The sequence below is a fragment of the Hyla sarda genome, chromosome 2 (genome assembly GCF_029499605.1).
Source record: "Hyla sarda isolate aHylSar1 chromosome 2, aHylSar1.hap1, whole genome shotgun sequence".
Classification (NCBI taxonomy): domain Eukaryota; kingdom Metazoa; phylum Chordata; class Amphibia; order Anura; family Hylidae; genus Hyla; species Hyla sarda.
This window is the reverse complement of record NC_079190.1, coordinates 307,499,460-307,508,668: the sequence shown is the minus strand read 5'-3', so window position 1 is coordinate 307,508,668 and position 9,209 is coordinate 307,499,460.

Below are 9,209 nucleotides of genomic sequence, written 5' to 3'. Positions count from 1 at the left end.
CTTGGTAGTAAAATTGCTGTGGACGGAGGAGTCCCTATGTTGTCTTTGTTTGTCTCAGGGTGTGGCCACGGAGGAGGACTCGGATTCTCTTTGCAGGGAGAAGTGCTAGAAGCCAATGGGCCCCATGGCACCGGACCGGATGCGAAACGATAGCCTACGGCAGTGCCGGCCCGCAGAGTTCTCTTAGAGTAGTACTGCCTCAGCCCATGGTGTACAGCAAAGTCTAGTTATATGTTTGTTTGTCATGTGCTTTTGTCATTCTGAAAGTAGTTACAAAGCAACTAAACCCTTCCACAATTATTGCACATACTCAATTGGCACAAAGCATTTGGTTTTCGTCAAAGGCACCAACTGTATCAATGCAAGGAAGAGACTTTGTTTTGCCCCTCTCCTACCTCAGGACTGCCCTTCGCCAACCCTTAACCTTCGGGACTGGGTGCCGAGGGCGGCTGTGTTTTAGAGGGGGAGTTTGTGGTGTCCCAGCACAAGTGGCTGTCCTGTGGTTGAGGACTGACTCGGGCAGCCTGGTGTAGTGTTGGGCCCACTGGAGTTCCTTAGTGTTATAAATTATGTATATACAATGTCAGGAATGGGCAGGGAAGGAGTGCACACTAATTTCGCCCGCTCCCTTATCCCTGCCTACTTATGTACCTGCCCTAAACGACAGGTCCGTAACCACAAAGACAGTCCCTTCCTGTATACATGGTCCGGGAGCAGTGGTATAACAGACAGACTGACAAAATACGACTACATGTTGACACAATAGACCAGAGTCAACTAACCACGTCTAAGCCAGGAGAAGTCAAAGTATCAAGTCGCTAATACCAGAGAGAATAGTCAGAGAGAGGAGCCAAAGGTTCAAAAAGCCAGATATAACAAATACAGAAGACAGCAAGCTAGAGTACAAACTGAGCTCTACAGCAAGCACTGACTGGGAGTAGACTGCAAGCTTATATGGGGCCAGAACAGGTGCTGCAATATGGGTCAGCTGACCAGTCCAGACAGCTGGGCGTAACCCAGCAACAAAAAACAACAAAGAAGCTGTCAGAACCTTTTAACCCTATAGGTTCTGACAGTACCCCCCCTTTTAGGAGGGGCCACCGGACCCTTCACAACCTAAGAGTAAAGAGGTCTTGACTTGGATACAGATGGACCATCAATGTCCTCATCTCTAACCTCATCCTCCATATCCCACCACTAATTGGTGTCCTCACAGTCATCATCCTGATTCTCATTACTACCCTCTGACCCCAAATCAACTGGAGTGCTCTTCAGACTCTTATTGCCAGTGATGTCACAAGATGCCGATTTAACCAGACGCTGATGCAAAACAGGCTTCATGATACTTTTAGAATTAAAATCCGATTGTACATTAGTAGGAACAGTGCCGCCCAGAAGAACACTGCAAAGCGTAGCTCTCTGGGAGGCATGACATACCTGTGCGCCCAAGTGGCCACCACGATGGACGCTTGACACTGGAAGCGATGAAATGAGTGTCCTCACCACAATAGAATGGTGAATACGGTGGGGGGGGAGGGGGGAGGAAGGTAATGGATGGGAAAACGGAGGGGACATGAGGAGGTGAGGGAGGTCACCGTAATTATATGTATATAGATTAACATATCTTTATTCAGTGGTTTCAGCCTCCTGGAGGATGGACCAACTCACATGACCGTATACTGGGATCCACATAGAGGATCGAAATACAGTAGTTAGAGGCACGTAAGAGGACGCAAGTTGGTACGTGCCTTCCATAGGTAAACAAATAGTGACGCGCATCAGAATGTAAACAATGACGCAAGATCATGTGATTCGCAGACTGAACGTGATTGAACCTATTGAAGCGCACGCTAAGGATACACGTCAGTATGGACATGGATTGACAAGTCTAAGGAAGGGGCCAGAACCAATGAACATCGGTAGCATTATTAGGGGAAATGGCGTACACTGCAAGGTCAAACAGTGATTGGTGTACGGTCAAAATAACACCTACAAACGGAGATTACATAAAGGAACGGCAGGGTCTGTTATGCCAGTGTTACCCCGACCCTTGACAAAGCTGGTCTTACCCAGCGAAACATCGGGAGGGTACACCAGTGATATTATAATAGCATAGGAAGGAACTGATTTAGGGATACTTTGCTCTCAATGTGCATAGCAGTAGCGATAATAAGGTGGCAGCAGCTGCACCAGTATATTAACACATTTATATGCCATTGCAGCAATGCCCCATCGATAGGTGGATACATAATACCACTTAGAGTCCTGTTTCCCTATGTAATTTTAATGTTATATTCATATATATGTTCACTGACAAACATTTTAACGGATTAAATAAAAGTTAAATTTTATACTTAGAGGGGATCCCGAGTATTGGGAATTAGTCCCATCTGTGCCTAGGCTCAGATGGGAATTTGTGAATAATTAGATAAGCCCTGGGAAACGCTAGGGGGATTTTTGTGAGATATTAAGGAGGATGAAGAACACTCCTGTTTGTGTTCTCGCAAACGTCTGTTGAAAGCACAGCTAGAGTCATGACTTGGTCAAGGGTGTCAGGAGAGGCATTCGAAACAAGCATGTCCTTTACGATGTCAGATAACCCTAGTCTGAACTGACAAATCAAGGCTGGAGCATTCCAGTTGGAGGCCACGCACCACTTCCTAAAATCTGCACAGTACTCCTCTACTGGTCTGCGACCTTGCTTTAATGTACGCTATTGACTTTCAGCGTATGCAGCGCGGTCCGGTTCAGAATACAAAAGACCCAATCCCCACAAATAAGGCGTCCACTGAGGACAACTCCGGAGCATCAGGACCAAGGGAAAATACCCATTCCTGGGGACCCCCTTGCAAAAGATACACATGGATACCCACTCTTTGAGCCTCAGTACCAGATGTGTAAGGCCTTAACCTGAAGTACAATTTGCAGCTTTCACAAAAGGTTTTGAACATTTTGCGGTTACCTGAAAATCAGTCAGGGAGACTAACTTGTGGCTCCACAGGAGTGGAAGCAGGAACATATGACAACTGGGTACGGACAGACTACAGCTCCTGAATTCTGGCTAGCAAGCTCTGAACTAAGTGCTCCTGATCTTGCAGTCTCCAAGTCAAGGTCTGAACTAATACTGACTGAGACTGAGAAGACTCTTGCTGCTGTACCCTGTCAGCTAAATCCTGGACCAACTAAATCAAACCCTGCATTTGCTCCACCAAAGCAGACATTGCTTTCATAATGCTGGAACAGAGCAATTGCAGGTATATGGGCTTGCTATAATGTCAGGAATGGGCAGGGAAGGAGTGCACACTAATCTCGCCCGCTTCCCTATCCCTGCATACTTACGTGCCTGCCCTAAATGATAGGTCCGTAACCACGAAGACAGTCCCTTCCTGTATACGTGAGGGGTGTAATTGTCAAAATAATACACTACAATGATACAGACTAGGTCCGGGGGCAGTGGGATAACAAACAGACTGACTTCTCCTGGCTTAGACGTGGTTAGTTGACTCTGGACTATTGTGTGAATATGTAGTCGTACCAAGTCGTCGGGCGTAACCCAGCAACAAAAAACAACAAAGAAGCTGTCAGAACCTTTTAACCCTATAGGTTCTGACATACTGTACTATAAAATATATTTTTCTTGAATTTATTTGGTTTTTATTCTATGTAAGTTTAATGTACAATATTACTGTGCCTTTAAAAATTGTGAGCAGCAGCCCATGTGACCATATGAGCAAATGAGACTCCAAAAGATCCTTCTGTATAGTGGGGTACAGGGGAGGAGTTAGTCAGTGCACAGTTAGTCCACCTCAGTGTGTTGTATGTCCTAAGCTGAGGCCTAAGTGCGGGAGAACTACAGGCCCCAACTGAATCAGTTACAGTGCCTTAGAAGGACCCCAGCTACCAGAACCTCAAATCCTACAATTTCGTCCGGTGAAAAGCACCACAAGTCTCAGAACGACGACAAGGCTCGCAAGGCATATGCTGCACTCTCACACTAGGCCAACTGTTTATGTTTTACCAACTTCACAAGCTCAATAAAAGCAGTTAACCATAACCTTACATCGGTGTGTTTATTGACTCATCATGTTCGGCCCAAGAAGACTGTCTACCACCTTCGGACCGTGGTTTGGATAAACGGTGCCCTGGCGTCAAGAAGTATTCAAGGTATGCCCTACTAACACCCAGTTCCCGCCAAAAAAAAGGGGAGTGGTTCACAGTTTTGTTATGGAAACGGTAAATTCACTTTTATAAACTGTTTTTCTTTTTTAGCTCCCATAGGGGGCTTTACCATGAAATCTTTTCATTGCATATACTGTACAATATTATGTATAGCATAGCATTGATCAGTGTTATCAGTGCTATGCTGCTCCAGCCTGCATGGCTGGCTGAGAGAAGCAGGGGACCGATCGGATGGCGAGGAGGCAGGTAAGGGCCCTCCCGCCATCCTCTCAGCTGATTGGTACATTGCAGTTTCACAGTGATGGTCCCGATCAGCTCCGCCGAGCTGATACTTTCGGTTTAGATGCCGCGATCAACTTTGATTGCTGCATCTGACAAGTTGATTAAAATGATTCTGACTGCCTATCAATATATATTAACCCCTTAAGGACACATGACGTACTGGAACGTCATGTGTCCACTCCCGATCTATAACGCGGGGCCACGGCGTGGCCCCGCGTCATAGCGGGTCGGGCCCGGCCTCTAACAACGGCCGGGACCCGTGGCTAATAGCGCGCGGCATTGATCGCTGTGCCGCGCGCTATTAACCCTTTAGACGCGGCGTTCAAAGTTGAACGCCGCGTCTAAAGTGAAACCGAAAGCATCCCGGCTAGCTCAGTGGGCTGTTCGGGATAGCCGCGGTGAAATCGCGGCATCCCGAACAGCTGACAGGACAGCGGGAGGGCCCCTACCTGCCTCCTCGCTGTCCGATCGCCGAATGACTGCTCAGTGCCTGAGATCCAGGCATGAGCAGTCATCCGGCAGAATCGTTGATCACTGGTTTCTTATGAGAAACCAGTGATCAACATAGAAGATCAGTGTGTGCAGTGTTATAGGTCCCTATGGGACCTATAACACTGCAAAAAAAAAGTGAAAAAAAAAAGTGAATAAACATCATTTAACTCCTCCCCTATTAAAAGTTTGAATCACCCCCCTTTTCCAATAAAAAAAAAAACACAGTGTAAATAAAAATAAAAATAAACATATGTGGTATCACCGCGTGCGGAAATGTCCGAATTATAAAAATATATCATTAATTAAACCACTCGGTCAATGGCGTGCGCGCAAAAAAATTCCAAAGTCCAAAATAGTGCATTTTTGGTCACTTTTTATATCATTTAAAAATGAATAAAAAGTGATCAATAAGTCCTATCAATGCAAAAATGGTACCGTTAAAAACTTCAGATCACGGCGCAAAAAATGAGCCCTCATACCGCCCCATACACGGAAAAATAAAAAAGTTATAGGGGTCAGAAGATGACAATTTTAAACGTATTAATTTTCCTGCATGTAGTTATGATTTTTTCCAGAAGTCCGACAAAATCAAACCTATATAAGTAGGGTATCATTTTAATCGTATGGACCTACAGAATACATATCAGGTGTCATTTTTACCGAAAAATGTACTACGTAGAAACGGAAGCCCCCAAAAGTTACAAAACAGCATTTTTTTTTCAATTTTGTCGCACAATGATTTTTTTTCCCGCTTCACCATAGATTTTTGGGCAAAATGACTGACGTCATTACAAAGTAGAATTGGTGGCGCAAAAAATAAGCCATCATATGGATTTTTAGGTGTAAATTTGAAAGAGTTATGATTTTTTAAAGGCAAGGAGCAAAAAACGAAAATGCAAAAACGGAAAAACCTCCGGTCCTTAAGGGGTTAAAGGGGTATTCCAGGCCAAAACTTTTTTATATATCAACTGGCTCCGGAAAGTTAAACAGATTTGTAAATTACTTCTATTAAAAAATCTTAATCCTTCCAATAGTTATTAGCTTCTGAAGTTGAGTTGTTGTTTTCTGTCTAACTGCTCTCTGATGACTCACGTCCCGAGAGCGGAGCAGTTCCTATAGGGATATTCTCCCATCATACACAGCTCCCGGGACATGACATCATCATTGAGCAGTTAGACAGAAAACTAATAACTAAGAAGCTAATAACTATTGGAAGGATTAAGATTTTTTAATAGAAGTAATTTACAAATCTGTTTAACTTTCCGGAGCCAGTTCATATATATAAAAAAGGTTTTGCCTGGAATACCCCTTTAATACTGATATATTTATATGCCATTTCTAATGCTGAAAAAAGATATTTGTTATCTACTCCAGACTTAGATGAAAAGGTAGAACTGTATTTAAATGTGTCATTCATTTAATATATTCATTAATGACCTTGTAGAGGGATTGAATAGTAAAGTAGCAATCTTTGCAGATGATACTAAACTCTGTAAAGCGGTAAACACAATAGAGGACAGGGCACTGTTACAAATGGATCTGGATAGGTTGGAGGCTTGGGCTGGGAAGTGGCAGATGAGGTTTAACACTGATAAATGTAAGGTAATGCACAATGGGAGGAAAAATCCAGCCTGGGATTATGTATTAAATGGGAGAACATTAGGGACGACTGACGTGGAAAAGGACTTGGGAGTTTTAGTTAACAGTATATTTAGCTGTAGTGACCAGTGTCGAGCAGCTGCTGCCAAGGCAAATAAAATCACGGGGTGCATCAATAGGGGCATAGATGCCCACGACTAGGAAATAATTCTACCGCTGTACAAATCACTAGTCAGACCACACATAGAATACTGTGTACAGTACTGGGCACCAGTGTACAAGAAAGATACGTTGGAGCTGGAGAGGGTTCAAAGACGGGTAAGACGCGGAATGGGAGGACTACAGTACCCAGAAAGATTATCAGAATAAGGGTTATTTAGTTTAGAAAAAAGAAGGCTTAGGGGAGACCTAATAACTATGTATAAATATATCAGGGGACAGTACAGAGATCTTTCCCATAATCTATTTATACCCAGGACTGTATCTATAACAAGGGGGCATCCTCTCCGTTTAGAGGAAAGAAGGTTTCTACACCAGTCTTACTGTAAGAGCAGTGAGACTGTGGAATTCTCACCTGGAGGAGGTGGTCATGGGGAACAATGTAAAATAATTTAAATGGGGCCTGGATGCATTTTTGGAGAGTAAGAACATTGCTGGTTATGTATATTAGAATTATAGGGACAGAACTTTGATCCAGGGATTTATTCAGACTGCCATATTTGGAGTCGGGAAGAAATTTTTACCTCTAGTATGAGTTTTTTTTTTGCCTTCCTCTGGATTAACTCAGTAGGGACTCATTAGGGATATAGGTTGAACGTGATGGACTCTTGTCTTTTTCAACCTTATGAACTATGTTACTCTTAACCTCTATATCCAGCTTGCTATTTGCTTGCAACTAAGAAACCTTGGAATGATGCCAGGAGGCCCAACATGAGATGTCAGAAGACAAAACATTTGAGGATAGAAGGGCAAAGATCTGTGTTTTTCCAGTCTCAGAGTGAAAAGAGCCGCATAAGTGAACTTTGGCCAAGAAAAAAAAAAAGCTTAAATATGCTAAATATATACAGAGATAAAGCTCAACTAACCAATCAAAATGTAACATGAGGATTTTGACGTCATAACTAAACCTCCCTTTTTTTGTCGAATGTAGAAACATTGTACTTCCGTGAAATTAACAGAACTCCTTGGGGCAGCTGCTTAGTGAGTATGCTGAGAAGGAGATATTTACCAACATTTTGTCTGGTGTGTATTCCTTGTGCCGGCACTCAGCAATATACTGCAGCAGTCACTCACATTTTAAGGCCTCATCCGCACCCATCCTTGACAGTTGGTGTCAAGTCTGGTGGACCGACACCTTCCCGGCCATCCAGGGCAACCCAGAACTGTCCAAACTGAGTCAAATCTCCACAAAAACATGGTAAGTCTGCTGATTTCTTTATGAAACTAGCTTACACGTGTCTTTTGGGCAGGCCTGGGAGCCTGGGAGAGATGGCTTTTGTCAACCCTCTAGAACTAGCCCTAGCGACAGGGAATCTCCCTCCCCCTCCTGTGTGGTCTAAATTTTATAGAGGAGTTCTAGTCGCAGGTGACTGATTGCTGCTTAGATTTTGTAATGATAATGAGGATACCATTAACGAAGAGATATTTTGTAATGATAATGAGGATAGCGTTAACGAAGAGATATTTTATAATGATAATGAGGATACCGGTAACGAAGAGATATTTTTTTTTAATGATGATGATGATACCGTTAACGATGATATTACTGATGATGATAATGAGGTTACCAGGATGATATTACTGATGATGATGATTGATTTTTGTGTCGTACTGCTGGTAAATTTTGTGCTGTATCAGAGTTTTCTGATATTTTTTTTTAATTGTACCAGTCCAGTATATTTTTCTGTATTTAAGAGCCAGACTTAGATGAAAAGGTAGAACTGTATTTAAATGTGTCATGTGTTAAAGGGGTACTCCGGTGTTTAAGATTTTTGGCTATATTGCAACTTCTCTTAATGTTCATGTTTTTTTTGCAATTGACATGTATTATATGTTTGTGTAGCATGTGTCTTTTTTTCTTACCTGTTTGTGGGCCAGGAAGTTCTGTAGTTCTGTGTTGGATCTCTTACTGTTGTCCACAAAGTCGGCCATGTTAGGATTAGGCTGTGGACAACATGTCAGGGCTTTTTTTTCCCCCCTCTGTTCTTTCAGAACTGCATGAGAGAAAGAAGCCACGCCCCCTCATCTCCCCCTCCCGGTCTGCATGAGAGAAAGAAGCCAGAGCAGGGGGAGAGAGAGGACATACACAGCTCCTCATCTCCCCTCCCCGTGCTTTGTCTTTTGAGGACGCAGGTCTGCACTGAAAGAAAACAGAGAAGATAAGAGTGTTATGTGAAGGGGAGGATAATAAAGTGCACGGGCTGGGGATGTATAGACTGCAGGGGAATAAATCTCGGACTGGGGATGATTTCTATGTGTGTAGGGGGGGACTCCTGAATGACACATGCTGGGAGTTGTAGTCCCTGTTATGTGTGTGTATGCTAGTGTTTACAAACCAGTGTACCTCCAGCTGTTGCAAAACTACAACTCCCAGCATGCCTGGACAGACTTTGGGAATGCTGGGAGTTGTAGATTTGCAACAGCTGGAGGCACACTGG